This window comes from Anomalospiza imberbis, chromosome 15 (genome assembly GCF_031753505.1).
Source record: "Anomalospiza imberbis isolate Cuckoo-Finch-1a 21T00152 chromosome 15, ASM3175350v1, whole genome shotgun sequence".
Lineage (NCBI taxonomy): Eukaryota > Metazoa > Chordata > Aves > Passeriformes > Viduidae > Anomalospiza > Anomalospiza imberbis.
The window spans coordinates 10,032,260-10,057,629 of record NC_089695.1 but is presented as its reverse complement, the minus strand read 5'-3'; the positions used below and the strand labels follow the sequence as shown (position 1 = coordinate 10,057,629).

The following is a 25,370-nucleotide window of genomic DNA, read 5'->3' as shown; positions in this document are numbered from 1 at the left end:
ACAACACCTGTGCTGCCTGCCAGGCCCAGGCAGGAGCCTGGCAGGGCATTGCATCCCTCAGCTGGCTTCCCTGACTAACCCACAGGCAGGGAAGGGAAAGCCACAACAGCCAAGGCTGGCAGGCTGTGCTCACATGGGCAGGGTAGGTGTTTGTTTCCTCTATCCAGACACCATAAACACTTTCCTTGTGACCTGAAAGACAGTCCTGCCCTTGCTTTGGCCACAAATCTCTCACCACTGCAGTGTTAGATGCTGCAGGCAGCAGGTCCCATTACTCCCATTTCACCTTGGCTGTGACTGCACTGTAAACCCTGCAGGTATCACACCTGGTGCTGGACAGCAGCCTGCACAAGAAATAGCCTTAAGGAACTTACCTTTTATTGAGAAAGGAGGAGTTTTATACATCTTTATTCTACAAGAAATAACCTTAGCTTCCAGTTAAGGAAGGCAGACGCAGAGCAATTCAGTGATTTGCCTTAATGACCTGAAAGGAAGGGGCCAAAAATGGGGCTGTGGTTCTGAATCTTATTAGAATGAAAACATGCTCATTAGCTTTGGCCTCTCTTAGTCCTTGTTCTGCATCTTTGTAGGGCAGTATATACTCCTCAGTGAGGCATAGGAGCTGCCAATGCCTGATGCCAGCAGCACAAGAGCAAAAGGAAAAAAAAAAAAAAGAATGATTGCCTCAGTGATCATGTATAATATTGGGAAGTCATTCCCTTCAATGCCTGGGAGATTTTAGTGGGTCTATATCAATGATATGTCTTCACTTTTGTTGAATTTAAATAAAGTCAAACAGAAAGGGAGATTAAAACCAAAGGAACAAAATAATTAAACTGGTTCTGGAATTTGTGATGCCTTTTGCAGCAGGTAAAAGGACACTTGCTTCAGGTCTTTTGAAACAGACATTTAACACAAACCTGCAGTGTGACAAAGGGGATTTTGAAGAGCTTAAACAGTTAATGAGCAGCTAATGATCCTGTTAATATACAACTAATGTTTACTGTAATACAGACTAATATTTAATTCCCTTACTAATGATTAATTATTGTGCTGCAATTAGGCTTACATAGCAGAAGCACGGAGGATCTGGTGAGGAGATGAATTTCTGTGTGAAGTCACTGCCCTGAGTCCAGGCTCTTCTCCAGCAGCTGCCCCAGGGTGGGCACAGCTTTGGCAGCACAGCACGCCCGTGTGGGAGGGAGCAGGAGATGAAGGTTGCTCCCTTGTGTTGCTGTTGAGTAAGAAACAGCACAGACTCACTTGAAGGCTGGTTTGCACAGCAGCATCTTCACCACGAAAATTCTCTCTTTTTATAGACTGTTCTGATACAGACAGACCAGATTGGCCAATTAATCAATACATTTCACCTGCCTGGCTAATTAACGAAAACCACCTTTTTCATAAACAATCTTTGAGAAAGACAGGAAAACAGAGACTAGGAAAACACCACCTGCAGGTTGTTTATTATAACAAGCTATCACTGTTTCTCTACAGCTCTCTGAAATCTCACAAGCCAACCTTGAGAAAACTCACCTGGTTTTCTCGCTCTCTGACCAGGCTGTCACAGCCACACCCTTGTACATCCAAGCGGGTGGCACAGACTCATAGCAAGTTGCTTCTGAAAACAAGCTGATAGAAATCTGTGCCTGTGCCCCAGCAGCTGGGAGCATCCTGCACTGTGCCGTGCTCTCCCTCTGGAGCAGGGCTCCCAGCCTCTTCGCCCTGGTACCAGCATCCCTTCTGATGGCAGGGGCTGCAGCAGGGATTGCAGTAACTCACTCCAAGGTTTTCACTTGAAGATGAAAGCTTCCATGAAATTAAAAAGCTGGTTTGATGCAAAAGTGCTTTTTGTACAATAATATGCTTTGGGCCAAATCTTCACCATGATTTCCAAACATAATTTAAAAATTGAGCTTACCCTAAAAAGAAGCTTGTTGAGCTCATGTGTTTAGAAGCAGCACTGACTGGTTTTGTCAGTCATTCCTGCAGCCAGCTAGGACAGACAGACAGAGCTTCAGCATATGCTCAGAAGTTAGGAAAAGGAGTATTCCCAACTCTGCATTTGCAGCCAGTCAAGTGACCCCATAGTTTGGGGACTTTTATTTTTGTCACAGATCTCAGGCAAGCCTTTGGGTGAGGAGAGGCCAGCAGGCTTGTTGGAGGGCCAGCCTCTAAGCACACCTAGGAGCAGAACTCCAGCAGCAGAACTCCAGCTCCCAGCTTTCAGGCAGAGCCTTAGAGAGATCAAAGTACAGCAGGGAGAGAATTACAGACACCTCATCAGAAGCAACGTTCACTGCAGAGTGAAAAGACACGACTAGAGGGAGGCTTTCGTGCTTATTAAACACTCTGAAGTGTTTGTTGTGTACCTGGCAACAGCTGGTTGGTCCCTGCTGCCATCTAGGCATCACAGCAGAGCCACATCTGTGGTGATGCCTGCAGTCACTGTTCCTGCTGTGACAGGAATCCCTGTGGGACACACACTGGAGGGGTGTGGTGGCAGAGGCAGCCCAGCACAGGCACAGGAGCTGCAGAGAGCAGCAGGGTCTTGGGGTGAAACTGCTGCCACTCTCCTCCAGGGCAGGATGGAAGGGATGATATCGCAGCCTTGAACCACAAACTTAGAGCAGGTTTTGCTTTCAGAGCAGAACAAGGTGGGAGCAGGTGTCTGCAGGCAGGAGAGGAATGAGAATGAGAGAGGAACTTTGCACTCATGGCAGCTGAGCTGTAGCATGGAGACTGAGGTGTGCATCACCTGCCTGTGCCTCATTGCCCTGTGGGGTGAATTGAAGTCCATGCACTCTGAATTTTACCACTGGGTTTCTTTAAAGATTTAGAAAAAAACATTTGGGGCTCATGTTCTGCATCCATCCTAAAGTTAAAATGATGAAGAGGGGAAGGTCCAACTAAAAATATAATTAAATGAGAGGAAAAAATGGGTGTCTATTGTAAAATGCAGGCAAACCCAGTGGAAAGAAATGATGATGTCCAACTTCAGTTCAGAAGGCTGAATGATTTCTTTATTATAACTATACTATAATACATTAATATACTATATAAAGGAAGATACTAAAACTACAAACCTACTTTTCTAACTACCATATCTAACTCACAACTCATGACCCTGTTCGTGAGAGTCCAGCCACAGGTGGATTGGATTGGCCATCAGCTCAAACAATCCTCACCAGAATCCAACCAAGCAATCACCCCAGGTAAACAGTTCTCCAAACACATTCCACATGGGAAAAATAAGGAGCAGAAATAGAAATTGTTTTCTCTTTCTTTCTCTCTGTGCACCTCTATGAAAAATCCTGAGAGAGAGAGAAATGTGCTTACCACAGGTGCCAGCAGGCATAAGGGAAAATAAAAGCCCTTTCTCAATTGGAGTTACAGCCACCAGCATGAACTACTGCCTGTCAACACCTTTACCCAAGCTGTGCTGGCTCAGAGCTAACCCCTGGGGACAAACAAAGCATGGATCCAGCTGCAGAGTCTGCCAAAAGCCACCCCTGACCCCAGACTCTGGCTTTGGCTCAGAGACAGCATCATAAGGTGGTGGAACAATTGTGCCCGGTAATGTCAGTTGATGCCCAGCCTGCAGTAAGCCCTCAGCCCCCCAAGTACCTGGTGCTCTGAGAGGAAGAAACTGTTTGCTGTTTGTTTGATTGATTGTTTTTTTCAGGAGTTTTGCCCCTGGCTTTTAACTGTAAATGTTCAAAGCTCCTGTACCTGCAGAGAGCTGTGAGGAGTTTCTCTATATTTAATTTATTATATTTATATATAAGCTACGGTTGTCCCATAGGGATTTCAGTGGGTATGAGGTGAAAACACAGCCCAGAGCACTCCCAAACACAAACTGCTGTGGATGAGAGAGAAGGGATGGGAGAGAAGGGAGATGGCTGGAGCCGTGTCTCTTGCTGCTGGTTGCAGTGGGAGCCAGCAGGCTGTGCTCACGAACAAGAAATCCACAGCTCTGCCTCCGGGATGCTCAGCAGTAAAAGCAAAACTACAGGAAAAAAAAAAAAAAAATCTCCTCTTTCTGTAGGGTTTTTCTCCAGCTCATTGTAGCCCACGCGTTTTAACAGCCCATAAAGCCACAAGGATCAGGCGCTTATTAAACTCTGTTATTAAAAAAAAAAAAGAAATATTGATGCAGTGTTTTCTTGAGAAAGCAAATATTTCTTCAGCTGACTTTGATGCACTCAGAGAAGTTGTCTGCTTTTTACTGTCTTACTCTTTTTTTTTTTTTTAAGTGTCTGCTGGCTCCCAGAGGAAAACACCTTTCATTATCTCTCCTTTGTACCTGCACAAAATATAGATATAGAGCTCCAGAAGAAAATTCCCTCTTCAGCTGAATATTTTGTGTGGGACCTCCTGTGGCCAGAACTGCTGCTTCCCTAATATAGGTATTCTGCTATTTGAACTGATTTGAAAATATAAAGGTTAGATTTTCTTCCTATCTGTACCCACATAAGCCAACACCAAACTGATTTAAATAAGAAAAAAAAAAAAAAAGCATGTTTCTGCTGTCATCTTACTTACAGGGTTTCCTTAATCCATTCTTACAATTTTGGTAGTATTTCTAAAAAAATATGGACAATTCTTACATCTGAGGTACCAAGATGTTTGTGATAGCAGAATGACTGACAGTTTTTTCCCAAAATCTGAAGGGGAATCCCTTCAGCATTCATCCTTCTTGGAGCTGGAATGGAGCCTTAAGCCTCCTTCTTGTTGCCCTTTCTAGGCACAAAGGCTGTCCTTAATTAAAGACAGCACTCCGGTCACAAGCTGAATTCCATAAGTGCAGAAGATTATTTCTTGCTAGTCTTCTGGCAGCAGTGACTCAGACCTCGTTGAGTTATAACAGCTTAAACCCACGACCTTGGGGCTCACAGAAGCACAAAAGCCAGGTGAAGGCTCGGGAGCCAAGAGCAGCTCTCCAAAGCCAGCATCAATTTATTCCTGGTGTTCAGGTCTCCAGCAACACCTGAGATGCTCTGTCAGTAGCAAGGGACTCCTCTGGGGCTGGGGTGCAAGGCAGGAGTGATACAGAATTGTGGGGATGACACATCCACCACATGCCAACTTAAATTGGGTATTCACAGCAAAAAAGCTGAGCTGGCCCAGATAAAGAAGTTCAATTGTTTCTTGAGAAAAGAATAAAGCAGACTTAAAAGCATGCTATAATTGAATTAGTAAAGATCAGAAAAATCAAAATGAGTCCATCAACAGCTCTGTGTGTCAGTCCCACGGCTCCCAGTGCTTCCCACAGCCCTGAGCTGCAGGTCCTGGAGCCACCCCCGTGCCATGGGCACCCCCTGAACCACAGCCTGCATCATGTTCAGGCACAGGGCTGTGGTTCAGAAACACATTGTTATCTAAGTCAATCCTCTCAGCCAACCAATTCCAGCAACTCACTTTGGAAACACCACCCACATTCTGTAAAAATTCATGTTTGAGATGCAGCCCACAGAGATTAATGAGGATTTGAATTTATGCCTCAAGAACTTCCAATGGTTTGGTTTCTCTGCTACACCATTATAATCTTCCTATACATGAAGGCTGCTCACATACTTCCAGAAAGAGCTTGATTTCACAGCTAATAAAAATTGCATTCAGGAAAATTAAATAAATAAAGCCATTGCAATTCCTTGGGCTGTAATTTGGCACTAAGTCTGGTGATGCAAATCAGTGTGCAGTGGCCAAACTGAGTTTCAGGTGGTATTTTTCTCAGCTGAAGCTCTTGCCATGTGCAGGTGGGCCCCGTTAAAGGGACCCGGTGGGGTGGGGGCTCTGCACGGCCCCTCCACCTGTCCTGGCACTGGGGAGGCACTTTCCAGCAGCCCCCAGAACACCATGGGGATGTTGTCTATGGAGAGATTTTCACTCAGGGTTTGAGGAATGGCAGAAGCCAACAAGGCCCTTCCAGCATTCCTCAGCCTAGTGACAATTCCAGCAGACCTAGTGACGATTCCTCACCACCTAGGCACAAATGCTGCTGGAAGCCATCCTGCTGAGTGCACCCATAAAAAGCACTCAAGCACAGCTCTGCACATCCCAGGCACTGCAGTGCAAGCACTAAACAAGGTGTTAGCTGGGAAACACCTCTGTGAATGTATAGTTACAGTGAATTTATACTCTGTTGTGCTGCAGCAGACACAGGCAGCCCTAGCAGAGCACCGGGGTTTTGCCTTTCTGTGTGAGTGCTGCTTTTCACATTTCGTTTTTATCAAAGTTGAATTGGACACTCTGGGGGAATGGAGGGGTAAGAATGCCAGCACTGGCTGAAAAGCCAAATAACCTTGTTCACACGGACAATCAGAAGATGTCTCTATCCTGTCCACCTCTCCCAGAAAGGACAGAGAGAACATTCACCTTTTCTTAGCCCCAGGTATCACCTCATACATATTTCTGAGTGACCCAGGAACCTATAAAGCTGTAGGAAAGAAAAGGCATTCTTCCTCTCTACACATTCCATGTGAGACACTGAAACAGCTCTCAGGACTGTCCCACAGGCCAAGCCCAGAATGACAGTGTGGACCACCACTGTCTGGCACTTGTGATATTCCTGCTTCTGCATCCCTTTGAGCCTCACTGTGCACAATCCAGCACAACTGTACACAATTCATGGGTAATGTACTCCAAATAAGCATTACTCACACTGATGACTAGGTCTTCCCTTACAGCCATCTGGATGGTTTATTTTAGAAAGTGATTTGGAAAACAGTGCTTTATTCATAATTATTCTGAGGGCTCCATTAGAGCACAGGGGCTGTAGGGATCCAGCTCCTGCCTGTGTCTTGATTTTCTCTCACTGGCCTCCAGCTTCACACTCCCCTCAGTAGTTCCCACAGTTTTTGAAGAAGGAAGATCAGATTTATCATTAACCACAACATCCTCTCAGACTTTGAACTGCAGCACCAAGCAGGTCCCAGAGGTGACCCACCATAAACTCACTGACCCAGAGCCACCACACACACCTCCAGCACACGTCACCTTGCACTGGGCTGCAGCCATGTGACACAGGTGCAATTTACATAAATGCAAATTAATGTTCAAATTGCTCACTCAGCAATGCCTTTGCTGTCATTGCTGCCTTTCAGTGTGTGTCACTTGCTGCCCTGGAGCCATGGTGGGCAGAGGCAAGTCCAGGATGCCACCAACACAGGTCCCAGAGGCTGATGCCATCCTGCCATGCAAAAAGTGAGAGGCACTTTAAATTTAGGAGGGGTTCCTGTGTTTCTCATCCAAGCTTCATGGTGCCTAAATTATTAATTGTGCATTTGCTGCATTATTTATTGAGTCCCTTTTGCCCACACATGCAAGGAACATGAGCCAGTGGCTCTGCCACAGATTTCTTACCCCATCTGAGCTCCAACAGTTCCTTCCCATTCTCCTCCAAAGGACAGACTACCTTGCTGTTTTCAAGGTAAATATGTTTTCCCTTGGGTGCAGAGGAGGGAGGTCCCACCCAGACTCTGGAGAGGCAGGATCTTGCTCAGCAGCTGTGGCAAAATGAGCTGAAATTATCCCAAAAGAACACAGAAGGAGTTTTTCTATAAATGTGGTCCTGGTCGCTGTGAATAAGGAGCCATCTTTGTACCCCAGGTGTTCACAGTTCACTGAGGGCACTGCTGACTCTCCCGCTGTGGCTCCCTCTCCCAGGAGGTCATCACAGCCATGGAGCATTTCCCGTGTTTGAACCACTGAAGTTGCCAGGGACTGGCACGAAGCTGTGTCAGGGGAGCTTTAGGTTGGGTGTCTTCACCCAGAGGGTGGCTGGGTGCTGGAACAGGCTGTGGCCACAGCACCAAGCCTGACAGAGCTCAGTGAGTGCCTGGACAACCCTCCCAGGGACAGGGTGAGATCTCTGGGGCTGTCCTGTGCAGGGCCAGGAGCTGGACTCAGTGATCCTCATGGGTCCCTCCCAGCTCAGGATATTCTGTGATTCCATGGCTGGCTTTGCTTTCCCACATCAGGGCAAAGCTTCTGCCTGCTATTTCACCAGAGCCAGTGCTGCCTTTTCAGAGAACATTTCCATCTGTAATTACTGCACAAAGGGACAAAGTGAGGGTGCTTTGATCATGTATTCATGAGATCTCCCCTGCTTTGAAGATAACTCTGCAGAGTGACAGCAGCTGTTTTAATCTCCCAGGTGGTGCTAATAAATACAGGAACTGGTAGTTTAACACAAGCTATCCATGTTCTCATATTCCTCCAATATCTAATAATAGAACAGAACTGTGAACTAAAGCAATGATCCCACAGCTGCAACTACCTATTAAACCAAGACAAGACATGTAAAGGATGGCTGTTAGCACCATCCAAACCAGTGACTTGTCAAATGCCCTCCCATCTGCAGAAAGATTGCAGATTTCACTCCAATACCCATCAGAACAGAAAAAAGGAAGGATATTTTAAAAGGGTATCAAAAATCATCGCTGTCTGGACCAGGATGGAACCTCTTAAATTGTCAGATTTCTCAGCAGAGTCTGCATGGCACTTCTGCAGGTCTTTCATAATCCTGCACTATCAGAAGGTTATAGGGCTGCTTGTGATTTGATCTCTGAAATAATTGCTAGTTGGGAGAAATAAGCAAGACCATTCATTATATTTCACAAAGAATGAAACAAAACACAAAAATAACAAGATAGAGGATAGATTTGGCTTGTTGAAACAGATGGATATTCCCTCAACTACATTTCAAGGGCAGGAAGATGCACCATTCCCACTGTGGATTTTTAATAAAAGAAGCAGAAGCAAATAAGGAGGGTTGATACCATGAGGCTGCAAAGGCAGCTGCAGTCTCAAGAGAGGCAATTTTGCCTACAGTTCATGCTGTGTGGTCTCCAGGGATGTATTTTTACTGGCATTAATTGGCATGGAAAATCAATACAGACACGTGTATAAGCTGCAGTTGTTGCCTGGGTCTTTCTTTGCTTCCCCTCCACTGGCAGAGATGTGCTGTCTATTGACAAATTGCTCCTTGGAATGGATGATATGTGCTAACTCCACAGTAAACTCATTTCTCTCTAATCCCCTCTGGTGCAGAGGCTTATGAAGGCAGTTTGATTCCTGGATCTCTGCCTTTGGCTACACCTGTGATTAATGGCATTTCCCAAGTCTTGCAGATTTGGGATTTTGAGAATATGGTGGGAGAAAATTTGAATTTGTCAGGCCCCAGGAGTCTGAAGTGTTTTGTGTCAAATCTTCCCTGTGTGGCATTACATTATCCCCATTTACACATTATTTTATCCAGACTTTGCATTTCAATTAGTGATTCTTTAGGGGTCCCTTGAATCCCTTGAATGAAAAGATGAAGAAACACACTAAAATTTTTTTGCTGCTCTTTCTCTTGAGACTCCAACCATTTTTGGTTGTATTCTCCTTCATATTCTTCTCTTATTTAAACATGAATAATTTACTCTTCTTTTTTATTTCTACTCAACTTTTCACTGTTTTATTATTGGTTTTTGCATTTCTCCGGTGCTCCTGTGACACCCCAGAGAGAACAGGATGGATGCCATGCAGTCCCAACAGAGCAGTCTGCTCTTACTGAACTCTGAGACTGGGTACCATTCCTTGCTCTTTACTGGAGATCTATTAAGGGCTGATATAACAATAAATAAATAAAGAAAGAAATCCAAATTGAGACCATACTGTACATGGCTAAGGAGGAGTTAAGCTGGCTGCTGGTTTTCCTTCTCAGTGGCTTTATCTCCAGACCAGCATCGAAGAGATTTGCTTGACATCAGCCAAGCAGATGGGAAAAATAAAATAAACATGCAATAAAATAATTGCACTTACATGGGAATGAGAGCAGCAACAGGGGTGTAGCCAGAATGGTGCAACTCCACAAGCAAGAGTTTGCAAGTGTCCTGAGGAAGGGACTTTCTGTTCAAAACCTTCTGATTTACCAGAATTATCATCTGGTCTAGCAAAAGGCTCTGCCTTTCCCTAAGGATTTGGTCAGTTGTAGATGGCATTTGATGCCAGGTTGAATTTTAGTCCTCAGCTCCCCCTGTGTGAAAAGATGCTCCTGTTGGTGTCCCCACAGACATGGGCCAGTGGAGGAACATGTAAGGCTGAGAGAACTGGGATTGTTCAGTGTGGAGGGGGAAGGCTCTGGGATGGTCGTTTTTGTGGCCTTTGACTTGAAGGGGCTAAGAGAAATCTGGAGAGAGGCTTTTTACCAGGGCTTGTAGTGCTAGGACAAGGGGGAACGGCTTCAAACTGAAGGAAAGCAGGTTTAGATTGGATATTATGAGGAAATTCTTCCCTCTGAGGGGGGGGAGGCACTGGCACAGGTTGCCCAGAGAAGTTGTGACTGCCCCATTCCTGGAAGTGTCCAAGGCCAGGTTGGACAGGGCTTGGAGCAACCTGGGACAGCGGAAGGTGTCCCTGCCATGGCAGAGGGTTGGAACAAGATAATCTTTAAGGTCCCTTCCAACCCAAACCACTCTGTGATTTTATGTCCAGGCCTGACTCTTTGACTCTGCTAAACAAGGACAAAATGAATCCAACTTTGTGATGCTTTTCAAAAGAGAATTGCTCATATCTCTGAGGATTTAAATTATTCTGTCAGACATTGCTGCTGGCATGAACTGTTGGCATGGAGACTGATGTGAAATTTAATACAACATAAATAAAATATTAACGACATAGAAGAAACCAGTAGTGATTTAAAGAGATACTTAGCTGCCAACCAAGCTATGGTTTGGAGTTCATCACATGAACAACAGGGAAAACAGTGATTAAAGCTACAAAAGGCAGAGAGGAACAGTCTCATTCTGCCAAAAATCTTCTGTCCATCAAAAGCACTCAGAAAGATCTGGTTTGGCAGAGGGATGAAATTAAGAACTTCCTAAAAATGTTTTTTTATTATTTTTCCAAAAAAGAAGTATCCCGTTCTCCAATACCCAGAGCAATCACCTTTCCCAGCACAATTTTTGGCTTTAGTGTTGCATTGCCATTTTGAGAACTCTTTTTCTTCTGCAAAACTGTTTCATTGAAAAATTCCCAACAATCCCTCATTCTGAATACTCACACTAAATTATATTTGTAGTCACATGCTTCCAAAACATGCAAAGATAATAAGCACTGAGTGTAACCTAGAGCATGATGGAAAACACTAAATGAAATCAGATATTTATATGAGCTTTTCACAGGTTCAGGTAATTGAAAAGCTGTTAGTAAACTGTCAGAGAGAGTCAGCAGAGAGGCAGGAATGATCAGAACAGATCCTGAGTTACTGCAACCACACAGAGCTCAGAGTCAGAACAACTTTATTGAAATAGCTTGTCTTGGTGGACATGGAGGCAGAATTTCATCCCAAACCAGCATTTTTATTATTTATTAATGTCTAAATGAATGGGAAGTTAGTCCTCTCTGCTCACATCTTTTCTCTTTACAAGGCTTTGTCATCCACATCCCTCAGTCCAGATCCTCTTACTGGTTGTATGTAAACAATATTTAAAAAGAAATAAATTTTCTGAAGCCTGATAATTTTCCATTTACATAAACCATAAAAATTTCTCTCATGTGCGTTGGAAGAGAAAGGCTGAGTGGTTTGGGAGCAATGTAAGTATATCTGGGCTAAATATCTGAGAGAGAGAGCTGGAGATTAAAGACTCCCAAATAACATGTATTAGTCATAATTTAAAAGCTCTGTCTCCAGGAGATAAAATTGTCCCAAGTAACTACTATAAACGCTGGCTTTCTAGTACAGAACTTACAGCACTTCCTATTGAATGCTCTGTGCATCACAGAGCATCATCACAAAGAGCCACAGGAGAACATTATGTTGGGTGACAATGGAGACCAGAGCATAATCACTGGGGATTTGTGCTCTATCATTAACTTACTATTCAAAATGAACCAGAGAAAACAAGAGACACACATCCTCCAGAGCCACAGGGCAACAAATTCAAGGGCCCTTTTCTGTTTGCAGGTGCAGATCAATCAACTGGGCATTTGTGCATGTGCAAAAATTGCCACAGTGCCTCTTGCACAAATGGGTATAATTGTATCTGAAATATGTTAAGCATAATCTCGTTGTAGGAAGCTTACACAGGCACAGGGATTAGTGGGAATAGTCACTGAGACAACACACATGGCACAAAATCAGCTCACATCTCCATCAATTATTCAGGGAATGAGAGCTGATATTGGGGCTGGTCCATGGCTCTATCAGTTTATTGCACACTATCTAGAAAGCTGCATGAGGTGCTTATTGACTCATGGGGATGTGGGGAAATGCAGGAGAATGGTGTGGAAGTGCTCATTAAAGTGTTTAGCACATGCACCTATTGTGCTTGTTTTCCTTCTATTGTCTCTTGGGCAAGGCAGGAGGCTGGGCTGTCTCCCAGAGAGGATGTCTGAAGTCAACATCAAAAATATTTTCCTGGGAAGTGGATACTGATTTATAAACAAAAGCACTCCCGGGCAGAGGCCAAATGTCCTCATTCCCTGGTTAATGTCCCCTCTGCACCTTCCATGGTCCCTCTGAATGTGCCCCACAGAGGATAAAGCTCCACTCTTACCTGCTGGGGAGGGGCATCTGCAAAGGGCTGTGCCCTGCACCAGTGATGCTGAATACCTGTTCCTCTGTACCTGCTGCACAGAACTCCCCTCTATGGGCTCTGTATTCTAGACAGAACTGTCTTTTTTCAGCAACAGCTACCCTGCAATTCTCATGTCATTTTAGGAGAAAAAGACAGGGAAAACCAGTATGCCTTATTCAGTCACTTGAAAAAAAAATGTTTTCTTTCTGTCAGTGCCCATGATCCCTGACAATGCTTCTAAGAAAGGGTCCTGGTCTCCTGCTGTCCTTCATTCTCCTCTCTTCTACATCCCTACTATCTCCCTTCTCCCCAGACCCCTTGCCTGTCCACACTTTAGAGCAGTTCCTTGCACTGAGAGCCCCTAACTAAGCACCCACAACTGGGATCTTGATGTTAATCCCTCTCAGATCAGTCCTTTTGGTGGTGTTATCATGCTATCATGTCACATTACATTTTCATCAGTATAACCTCAGATGTTACTGTAGTCCCAGTAAGTGCTAACAAAATCGTTTGTGAAAGTACTTGCAATTAGGTAAATCATTATAAACACATTTATAGAAACTCACCTAGAAGCTGAGCATTAGGCTGCTCAGGAAAAGCTCATTTCCAGGCAAACAGGTTTCAGTATCAGTTCCTTCCCACTGCGGAAGGTGAGGGTGATTAGAGATGGATACCTGGCAGGAATGATCCCAGCCGTGCTCCCAGCCTGAGCCCCTGTCACCCAACCTCGGGGAAGGTTGTGGACAGCCAGCAGAGAGGGCAGCACCTCCACTGCTGACCTCGGGAGCTCGTACAGCCCCGGGATGTATTTCTCTGGAGCAGGGTCTCACAGGAATGTGTTTTCCTGGCTGTACTGAGCAGAGAAACAATGGCATCCATCAGAGGGGCTGTTGATAAAAGTCAGCAATAAGGCACAGGATTAGCACTGCAAGAGAAAACCAGCAAATACTCAGTTTTAAACAGCAACAAAGCCAGAGTACATGAGAGGTGCATTTTTTTTTTCCTTTTAACATCATGCAAAAGCAAGATCTTTCAGCAACCATACCAGAAAGTATTCCCTAAGCTGCCTGCTGAGCAAACCTCAGAGATCCAGGAAACCCACAGGAGTCAGCTGCCGCCTACTTCCCAAACAGCAGAGGTGCTGCTCTCTTCAGGCATTCACCATTGTGCTGTTTTTACAAGATGACTAAAACACCTTAAAAGCATCCGTGTTATGCCAGATTTCTCCAGAGGAGACTTGCCTAGAGGAATTTAAGAAGTTGCATGCATGCCCTCTTTCCACCCCAACCCTAGGGCTGTTTGCTGTGACCTGGAGATGCAGACACTGCCTGCACACCTTTCCCCCTCCACCCCCTCCACCGAGCTCAGCTCACAGGGTTCGGTCACTAATTGTACCAATGAAGGTTGTCAAAATAAACCAGCTGATTTCGTGCAGATACAGTAGCCTTTATGTAATTTTTGTCACCTTTGGTTGTGACAGTGGTTATTATCAGCTGAGGAGATGTGAGCATCAAGTGGAGATGTTTTCTGCAGCTGCTTCAGCAAGATCACAGCTGACGTCCTGCTGCCATTTAAATGCTTCTCTCATTGAACTTTCCAAATCTGAAGGGCTCAGACACATTCTTTGCCCCTCATTTCATCACAGCTGACCCAATAACACACAAAGGGAGTTGATTTGCCTTTGGAATGCCAGATTTTGCAACCATGGCAATACGTAAATGTGTTTCCCTTCCCCCTTCTCAGGGAAACTAGCTGAAATACAAAAGCCCAAGAGCAGAAAAGTTTGTCTGCTCAGTGCATCGGGAGTGAGCAGGCACTGTCAGCCAGGGGGAATTGCCAAGGAGTGTCCAAAGTGCCCGATACAAATCCTGGGCAAGGGGCTGACAGCTTGCAAGATTCATACAAGTTAATCTACTTAGCTGAGTTTGCTATAAGCTTGGCCCAGCTTTTAAGGTTTGCTATAAGCTACCAAACAACCCTGTCTGATTAGTTTTAGTCCTTCCAGCCCAACTTTCTGAGTCAGAAGAATTTAGTGTTTCTATGGCAGAAAATTGTAAGTTCCACTTGGACAAAGCTTGTATGCAAGGAAGTTCAGAGCCTGAGAGGAACATCAATGTAATTTTCACCTTGTGTATTCTCTGAATTTCATGGGTTTGTTTTCTTCAGTGAGAGAATACTGATACCTTAAGAGATGCTTTAGCACAGCAGAATGAAATATTCACACATCTAGTGAAACACGCTCATGGCTCACTTTGGGTGCTCATCTCACTGGTGATTCCTGCCCTAATCTTGTCACATGCCATTTCTCTGGGGGATTGTAGCCTATTTTCCAAAGGAAATTAAAAAGTCTCCTTGGGACTTGCAACAAAATCCCTGCAGCTAAATAGGAAAAAACGTTCACGGCTGCCTTGTGGCTGCTCTCCAGCCTTTCCCCTGGCTGGGCTGGCTGCTCTGTGAACGAGAGCTGCTGTTCGCTGAAGCCGCTCCTGCTGTGCAGCCTCCCACCCTCCCACACCCAGCCTCTCCCGAGCGCGTGTTTATTCCCTGCGGCGGATGCAGGCGGCAGACGTGCGGGTACCGGCAGGGCAGAGCAGAGCAGATGCTGGGCTCCATCCCCCGGCTGGGAGCGAGCGAGCGGCTTGGCTCCTGTCCCGTGCCAGCCCGCCCATGCTGCAGCCGGCACTCGTGCCAGGGAAAGGCAAAGCTGCTCTCGTGCTGCTTCCGTCGCCATGGCACAGAGCGTTTCCGTCCCCCTGGACCTGCCGGGAATAGCTGCAGGAACACACCGGCAGCATCCCGTTGTTCTGAACTGCCCCACAAGTGCTTTCCCGTGTTACCCCAGCCCCTTGCTCTCCGCGGTGTCCGTCTGTCCTGGCTGGCTGGGAGGAGCAGGACACACAGCAGGGCCCGGGGCGCAGGGATCAGCCTCTGCTCCTCTCTGGCTGTCGGGCACTGGCTGCCTGACAAAACACCCTGCTTTACTGAGGTTTTACTGGAGGTTTGCAGGGGATGCCTGGCTCTTGCACAGGTGAACGTAGGAATCGTGCTCTCCCACCTCTCCCACTGACGGCGACCTGCTCTCCTGTACCAGCCTGTCCTCACCCTATAGACCCCAAACTTCCAAACCCACAGACAAACTCAATTTAATAATGAGGTGTTTAAATGCACTAACACGCTCTTACATGCAGAAGCAGCTGTTGCTAATAGAAACAGATGCTCAATTTCTATAGAGGCAGTTTACTCAGAAATTGATGCCAACACGGGGCCTCGTCCTGCACGGTGCTGCTGCTCAAGGAGAGCAGGGAAACACGTAGGAGGTGCTGAGCGTATTTCTATTCTTTTCTATTTCACACCTTCTTGAAAGCAGGCAGTGTCTGTAGCTGTTTGGAAAGCAAATTTTCATTTCCTTATGGTGTGAAATAGTTACAGGAGGAAGGAAAACATTCCCCCATCAACAGGACATCTGAACAAATGCTCTGAAATTAGTCACTAGTTTAGAGCACATAAGCAATGCCACATCTCTGATGTCACATTTGATATTGTGGTGATTCTTTGCTGATGTTGCCCATTAGCTTCAACACCAATGTCTAGAAACCCCATGGGAGTTAAATACTCTTAAGGAATTTTTCTAAGAATTTATCAAATGGCATGTGAGCCTCACAGCTCAGGCTGTGTCTACACTCACCTGGGAATCTCAAGGCATCTCTGAGGGCTTCGCTGCAGCAGTGAAAAATGATGGAAACTTGTTCAGTTGTGACATGGATGCATACACAGCATGGGATTCCCTGGGCTTGAAGGCCCCTAGGGGTTCAGGAATGAGAATGAGCAGGTGGAAATTGGAAGGCATGAAATATCCTGTCATTCTGGGGTTGTGGGTCCTTGAAATCTGCACCTGGCTACAGGATCTCCAATCTTCCAACCACCTGAACATCCCAAGCCCTTCACTCTCTCAGGACATCTTGTGCCCAGCTCCAGGAAGGAGGCAGCAGTCCAGGCTGCAGTCTGTGCCCCCATGTCCTGGATCCCATGTCCATCCCACTAACTGGAATATCCCCTCTGGCTACCTCAACTGTCCAGAGGTGGCCGAGGTCACGCCTGAACTTCCCCTTTCCCAACTTGTCTCTACCAGGCAGCAGGTACAAAGGTTACAGGAGCCTGAGGCACCTTCAGAAAACACAAAAGACACTGAGCCCTTGATGAGATGTTGCTCTTACTGCTCACCTGCACCTGCTTCTTTCCCTCCCACCTTGGTCTAAGAGACACACATCCAGGTAAGCTCTCAATAACTCTTCTCTATTCCTATTTCATTTTGAAGGCTGTTATTCCTACTTACAAGCACTTGGATGGTGAAAAGCCCTCAGAATTTTCTGGTACTACCAGATCAATTAAAAAAAAAATCTCTCTGCCTACAGACCTTGCACTCTCTACATATGGTCTACTCTTGATTATTTATCAGTATAAAATCCAAACTTACAGTGTCAACATTTAATCTGGTTTCAGTGGTAGATTCTTCTCTGATTTCTAAAGGTGTAGCATCAAGACATAAGAAAAACTGATTTTAGGGAGCTGCTTTTTTTTTGTGTGTGTGTGTGTCTACAGAGATGGTGTGAAGCTCGATTGCATTTTCCTCCTTCTGCCCTCAAAACTGCCTTATGCCTCACATAAAAGAGCAGCTCTTTATTCTGCTGGGAACTAAACAGAGAGCAGAGACTATGGCTAAGTGAAGGCTTGTCTCTCCTGTAGCCACAGGAGAAGACACAAGGTCCCTGCAGGACCACAGCAGCCACCACAAAAGTTCATTTGCTCAGTGAAGGAAGCCTCTGAGGGATGAGGGTTTGGGGTTGGAGCACTCCCCTGACAACCCCTGCACACACAGATGCTTATGAACTTGTTTTATGGAGGTGCCAGGGATTTCTACTCCACTCCCAGCAGAAAGATGTGCTTACCTGGTATCTGCTGCCAGATAACCACAGCAGGACAAGAGCAGCACATCCTGCAGCTGGCCCTGGGCTCCGTGTGTGTACTCAGGATGATGTTGGCCAGACAGGAGTCTCCAAGCCCTTCCTGCATCTGTCTGCCTCCTGTGTGAACTGGAAAGAGACCCAGGAGAAGATCTGACCTGTAAAATCTCCACCTGCAGTCCCTCTGGGTGAGGGGAGGGCAGGCACAGGGGGCCATGAGATGCCTGAGCACAACCAGGGCTGGAGAAGACCTCCAAAATCATCTCATCCACCTCCACCTCAGGGAGCAATGACCACACCAACACCATGCCTGGCAAATGCTTCCCCAGCCTGGCCTTAGAGAGCCCAGGGACAATGTCTCAAACCCACCTCCCCAGCTCCTGATCTGTGCTGTCACCCCCACCAGTCACTCAGCCGTCTTTTGCCACCCTCCCTCCCAATCAATCACATTTTGTCTGTCTTCTTTGGTTTTGTTCTGCTTCTTTTTCTGTTCCCTCCCTGCCTGTTCTTTCTCTAATTTCTGACATTGATTTCAACACCTTTTGTTCCCCCTCATCCTTGTCTTCCTTCCCCAGAGCCTCTTCGTGCCTGTCTCAAGCACAGTCCAGGCTGTGCAAAGTAATCAGCTCTGAAAACCTTTCCAAACTGTATTTTCCTTCTTGGAAAGAATCTCAAAACCAAATAATAGATGTTTATTTTAATTAATGATAGACCACAGCCTAGTATTAAAATCACCTTCTGCTGACAGAATGCACTTAACTGACTCCTGATTTGCTCAGTCAATGAGGCTGCTGGATTCTTTCACTGATTCCAGCCAAGAAAAGTGTCCCACAGCAGACTTGGCTCTGCACATAAACAGCACTGTAATTACAGAGCTCACATCTGTAGTTAGGTTAAGGCAGTCTGCTTCTGCAACCTGTGATTTTCCAGGCTTCTAACCAGGCAATGATGGGACCTGCTGAGCCAAAACTTCTGCACTTTGCTCCTTGATGAGTGTCTCATTGCAACAGGGCTCCAGAGAGGCAGGACTGCACTTTTAGGCCCTATAAACTGATAATTGAGAACCCTTCCCACTTTTCACGTTACTCTTCCCATTAGATGAATCAGGGAGCTCCAACCCTCAGTCCTGTGAGTCCTGTGCAGTGACTTCCCTGAGACTGAAACAAGTCCTTCCCTGATGGGAAGAGTAGACAGAATATCTCTGTCAGAGTCTGTCTCCGTTTCTTCCATTGACAAAAATCAATCACGACCCAACTGAATTTTCCTTTACTCTCTAGGGCAGGACAACTCACTTGTTTAACCTTTGCAAGCATCTTCTCTTAGTACCAGTACTTCATAGAACTGTAGAATCACAGACTGGTTTGGGTTGGAAGGAACCTGAAAGATCATCTTGTTCAAACCCCCTGCCATGGGCAGGGACACCTTCCACGATCCCAGGTTGTTCCAAGCCCTGTCCAACCTGGCCTTGAACACTTCCAGGGATGGGGCAGCCTGTGCCAGGGCCTCACCATCTTCACAAGCAAGAATTTCTTCCTAATACCTAATCTAAAGCTACTCCCCTTCTTGCCCTGTTGCTACATGCCCTTAAAAATTCCTTGGTTTCCCTACAAAGGCTTTTTGATTGTTTGGAAGGGGATTTTTTGAGGCAAACATGTAAATAATATTTCACACTGAGAATTGACTTAATAGTTGTTAATATCAGCACACTGCTTCCCCCTCTGCCCAGATAAACACACCAGTGAAAGTTCCCAGTGGTGGGTTGGTATCTGGAGTGCCTCCCTTTTGCCATCCCCAAGCCACATTCCCACTGGTGACCTTTGTCGTGCCACGTGCATCTCCACATCCTCCAAGCACTGGGCAGGTTTCTAGAGGAGGTTCTGAGCAACTGTAGCTGCCAGTTCCTGGTGATCCTCAGGGAATCTCCATCCAGCCCTTCGTGCTTGTCTCTGAGGGCATGGGGAACAGGATTCATTGATGGAATCTGATCCAAGAGGAGACACAGCCCTGGGCTGGGAAAAGCAGACAGACTTGCTTCACTGTAAGGCACCATGTGTGCTGCAGCTGCCAAAATCCCCGAGGGGAGATGACCCCCGCAGATTTATCTCCGAGCCTGGCAGAGCCCGGAGCTGGGGAGGCGCTGGGTGAGCGCTGGAGATGGAGCCAACTCTCGGGCAGCAGGGGCTGCGCTGTTCCTTGCAGCCCTGGCTGGGAAGAGCGCAGGAAGCAAGCCAGGTTGTGTCACTAGCCCTGACTCGTGCTACCCCAGGTGTCATCCTGGCTGAAACACTTCCAGTGACACTCCTCTAAACAGTTTTTCCAGACACTGTTTGCAATACACCCACTGGTAAAACAGGCGATGCTGCTTTTGGCAGGACTGCTGCAAGCTCACATCATGCTGCAGCAAACCCGCTCACAGGCAGAAAGGTTTCTAACCTGTCTATTAAAGTGTTGAAGACAAACAAATATCCTCCCCCCTCCCCTAAATTTGTTTAAATTACACACTTTTTACTTTCCAATTTTATGTTAATATTTCTCATTTTTTAAGACAGAAAGCCTGGATCTGAGACATCAGCCAGCCTTCTGCTGGCTGACACATCCCTAGTGAGGCTACAAAAGAAGAAAAAGGTCTTTGGTAGAAAAAATATTCTAAAATCTAAGCAGGTATTTCACAATGGGCTGCTCTCAAAATCAAGTGCCAAATTTCTATTAAAAATTAAATCTTTAAGCCAAACACCAGTCAGGTCCCAGCCACTTGCTGGGGAAATTATCACTCTCAAGAATCAACAGAGAAAAGTCTGCAGCCACTCTGCCACACACCCCTGGGGACAGAGGAGGATTTCCAAGGTTGTGTTTGCAGCTTGCCTTTCCCCCAGCCAGGCACCAGGTAACATTTGGGAACCGGCAGCTGTCAGGCTGAAACCTCTGCTGCTGACAAGCTGCTGGGGAAAGGTCAGTGCCATGAATGAAACCATACCGAGCATCAGCAGTGAGAGAACACAGCCAGACAGTGCTGGGGAGCAGCGGCCGCTGCGCTGCCCGTGCCACTGGACCTGTCAGCAACAACCCTGGTTTTCATTTTGTCCCAGTGAAAAGAATCAGAATAAATCAGGGAGCCAGGATGGAAAGTCATCTGTCTATGTTTCTTCTGTTCCACGTCAAACCAGAACCGTATGTGAGGCTCTCTAGGAAAGGGCTCAGACGGGGATCACAGTCTGAAGCCACTGAGCTTCCACCCTGCCTTGGAAATGGGACACACACCCAAGGCTGTGCCTTCCCCTCCCCACACTGGTGTCTCTGATGGCTGATTTCTGTTCCTTCTTGTCCATGGCATGTCAGGAAGAAAGCCTCTCCTCATTTCTTGTGAGCCAGAGGAAATGCTCTTAGAAGCAAACACTGTGGTGACACATTCCTGAAAATGGCACACACTGTCCCACTGGGATAGTGCCATATGTCACCTTGCAGCAGGTACAGCTGTGATGGCTGTCCATGGCTCTGATGGACCTGTGCAGATCTTAGCTGGATCAGGCATCACTCCATTAATTATCTTTCTCCTGAGAAACATATCTATATACATATATATCTGTCTGTATATAAATACATAGATACACAGATTCATACATTATACAAAACCAAAAAGGACATATTGTATAAAATAACTGATAGCATTGGACATGAGGATGGGTTACTGAATATCTGGAATAATCAAAGAAGGCAACAATTATTTTTTTTCCCCTACAGGAGAAGGATACTTAACAAAATTACAATTTAAGCATTATTTATAGGGTAACCTTGTCACCAAAGCCTCTTGCAGTGGAAATAAATTAGGGCTCATCCATCAAGAGCAAATGCTGCTGTTCCAGTCTGCCCTGGTGCAGTTTCAAACCAGACTAAGCAATCTCCCAGCATTTCACCAAGCACCTGGAGCTGATCCCATCTCAGCTGCCTTCGGCCATGCTCAGCTGCATGGTTAATCACCCTTTCTGCACGAGCACTCCAGGTGAATCAGCACCACATTAAGGTAATCTGGAGCTGCCTGATTCAGATAATCAAAGTCACATCCCCAGGGCTTGCCTCCACTGAGAAACCAATACGAAACAGCCAGGATGTGAATTATCAGTGCCACGAGCGTTTGTCTAAAGTCCTCCTTCTCCCCACCAAAATTAATATCTCCCTGTTCAGCCTAGCCCAGTTACCACAGCTCAGTGACCCAAAGGAAATTTCAGAGTGGAGGGAAGGTGTGGTGATGGAAATTAGTGTAAAAAGCTGCACCTTGACATCATCAGCTCTGCTGCTCCTTCAGACATTCCAGGTGGGTCTTTGGGCATCTTTCCCTGAGGAGGTAGGAGAGTCATCTTCTTCATTTCCTACCCCTCTCTAATTTTAAGTAAGGAATCATGCTTTACTTTTCCTTCTTTTTGAGTCCTTCAAAGTTCCAGACTTCTGCAATATCAGCAGCAAATAACCTCTGCTGCTATGAAATGTTATTTTATCATTGTTAAGTGTCATTTGTCATAGCAGAATGACACTTCTGATTTTTTTAAAATGTTCCCCATGTGAGAGACCTTGGTTTCCCCCTAATTAGCAAATTCCTTTCTGATGTTCAGAAAGAAAGGACATATTACAGTCTAAAATTTCAGGATTAACTGGAGGTCACATCCAGCATGGCTGTGAACCTCCTGAACCATGAAAGAGGTGAGAAGACCATGGAGAGTGTTGAATCATTTTTGTCACAGAAAGATGATTTTATAGACTTTTATAACAGAACACAAGACCTTGGAAATAATTTCTATATGAGAAAATGACAGGGAAAAGCAAAGCAGCAAACCAAAGTGCCCCAGAGCTGACGGCTCATCCCCAGAGCAGCAGGCACAGTGTCCTTCAGCTGACAGCAGTTTCATTAGCAGCCAGGCACGCTGCCTTTGCTCCAAGGTGCCTCAAACACAGCAGACTGACAGCCCTCCACTTGCTTTATTGGGCCTGTTAGCGAGAGGAGCAGGCAATCAATTAGCCGACAGGCTAATTAAGTTATAGACAGTGTGGACTAACATCCCAAAGCCACTCTCAGCCCACAGTGGAGGCTGGACCAGCAGCCCATCACCCTGAGGCTGCAGGAGCTTTAAGGGAGAAGTCAGAGACAAACAAGGACAAATTTGGACAAACTGTGCAGATAGATCCATTGAATCCAGTCTGTCCCAGAGAGCAGGGATTTGCTGTGGGGCAGCTCTACCCACAGCCAGCTGCCAGGACTCACATTCCCTCCCCACCCCATCTTCACTTTTTTTGTAAAGTTCTTCTCATCCTCACATTTCTTAAGTTCTTCCCTGGTGTGAAAAACCTATTTGGACTTTGGGGAGAGAGTTTTCTAGTTGAATCCTAACAGTAAAGCACCTTTTACAGGCAGCAAATTACTGGCCAGCATAAAAAAAAAATATGGAAAACCCAGGAGGAAACAGAATGTAGGAAATCCAAGAAAATAATCACCCACTTGGCCAGACTGAAAACAGCAGATTGCTTTGCAAGCTTACCCAGACCATGTGCAAGTATCCAAGATTTCCCCCTTTTAACTGTAAAGTAATCTATACCTACCCACTTGTGAACTTTAGTGAAAATAATGAACTGGCACATATTTATAGCAAAAGTCATGGCACATTAGGTATTCCAAAGGACTTATGTAAGCATCACTTTCTTTAATACAGCTTTAGAGAAAATGCTTTAAGAAGCTTTATCAGCATAAAACATATTTTGAATTTAATGGAAATTAGTAATTGGCATGGCAAAGTCAAAGCCAGCTGGGTGGGATGACTTAACCCTGTTGGACAGTATTTTTCACTAACTATAATGGTTAATCTGCCAGTGGAGAGAGGAAAGTTCTCTTCTATTGTCAAATGCAATGAAACAAAGGAGGAAATTTCTGCAGCAGATGGGAACTTGTGGAAATAAATGGAATATGGTAAGTTCTATGGCATAAGGTGCACTCTTCAAAATAAATCCAATTAAACTTAAATTGAGGAAACTGAGTCAGAGCAATGTGCAATGTCCCTATGACTAAACTAAGCACTGGGGTTTAGTGTGGCCTCAGCCTCTCCTGAGCAGGTATTTTCTTCTGACCAGGCCAGAGAGTCCTGCTGTGAATTTCCCATTGAAGTCCTCTGCTCTGAAATATCTACACCTTCTTCACACCCATTCAGTGGTCATCTCCAAAATAAATTTTATATGCAAATGGCAGAGCCTAAGGCTTGGATTTCCTCACAGGAGTTGGTAGCAGAGTCCAGGGCAGCCAAGTCCTGTGTTGCTACACTTTGCTGAATTTGTTCAATGAGATGTATGAATTAAACATACATTTACATATGGAGAAGCCTGAGAAGGCTTTGTGGGGTTTAATTTATACCCTGAAATTTGTGGAGCTTTGTCTCTTACCCTGCCATTCTTGCAAAGAACACCCAACCCCACTTACCACAGTAGATGAATTTAGAAAAAAGCCACTCTCTCTTGGGTCTCAGGATAATTTTGTCATTTGGGGTAGTTAAGGACACCTCAGGCTTGGGATGCATCCTTCTGTAGCTACAAGCCATCTGCTGGCAATCATTCCTTCGCAAATTCACTTCTCTGCTATCATCAAATATATCCTTATTAACTGGAAATGAAGCTCCCTACAAAAAAAAAAAAAAAAAAAAAAAAAACACCAAACCAAACCAAAACAACAACAGCAATAACAAAAAAAAAAAAAACCAGAAAAACAACCCAAGCAAATTTTGCCTAAAACCAACAACATACCCTCAAACCCCTCCTATGAAGGACAAGTCAAGACTCTTGCTTATCCTAAATTCAGCCAAGCTGTGGGTACTGCTGGCTGGGCTGACTACAGCCTCCTCCTGGCCAATCCTTCTTGCTGACTCCTGCTGCTCCTTTAGACTGCAGTGGTGTTATAAAGCCTTCCTGGAGCTATTTAAAAGGAGATCATTTTGGATTACAAGACTTTCCCTGAATTCTTCTATTTTCTGGCACTTATCACTTGCTGAATTTTTGGATTCTTCATTAGAAGCAGCAACCATATCAAAGCAAGAGTGGTTACCAAGGATTGTTGGGCTCCAAATGAAAGCCCATATCCCACAGGAGTTAGAACAGTGAAGATTTGTAGCCTATTAAAATCTAAGATCTAATGAAATCTCCAGCATCCCCATTGCCACTAAAACGTTTTACTTCCCTTCAACAAAATGAAACTGCCATACCTCCAAGGTTTTCTTGCACTCAGCCAACTGTAATTTCTACTTTACATATATATAATTTGCTTTTGTTATAAAACTCTGAGAAACGTATTGTCCACCTATCACTGTCTTCCAGAACCTCCAGCACTGAACTGATAATGCAGCCTTTCATAGAAATACTCCTTACTCTTCACCATGAGCTCCTTGGGGCAAGAAATTATTTTTTCCCCTCTTTTTGTGTGTTGTGCCTGACACAGCAGGAGCCAGATTCACATCAAGCAGCACATAATAGGATCTACAGCATAATGAATGATAACAAGCAGGGTGGTAAATGATGTCATTTAGTGGATACTGTCCCTGTGGTTCACTGATGGCAGTTTTTTTTATTGAACAGGCTTTTCTTCACAGTTTCTTACTGATCTAAAAGTCTGTCTCTATCATTATGCCTGTCTGCGTCTCTAATGCTTTCCTACTGCAGATCCTCTTCTCCTGTCCCTATTTCTCAGACTGCTTCAGGGAGCTGGAAACTCTATTCCTGTGTATCCTTTTTTTTTTCCTTCCCTTTCTTTTCCTTTCTTTTCCAATTTCACTTCCCAGCTTGGTAAGCAATGTGGACAGTCAAGTGCTTCTGAAGGCCA

General features: G+C 45.5%; 1 long non-coding RNA gene across 1 annotated transcript; it reads right to left on the bottom strand.

Moving 5' to 3' along the window:
- Window positions 1-7,822: 7,822 nt before the first annotated feature.
- On the bottom strand, window positions 7,823-14,795 carry LOC137483035 (uncharacterized). Its single transcript, XR_011004324.1, has 3 exons — window positions 14,032-14,795; window positions 13,133-13,491; window positions 7,823-8,581 (listed from the first exon to the last, which is right to left on the bottom strand). It is a non-coding gene; the product is annotated as an uncharacterized lncRNA (long non-coding RNA).
- Between the last annotated feature and the right edge of the window lie 10,575 nt (window positions 14,796-25,370).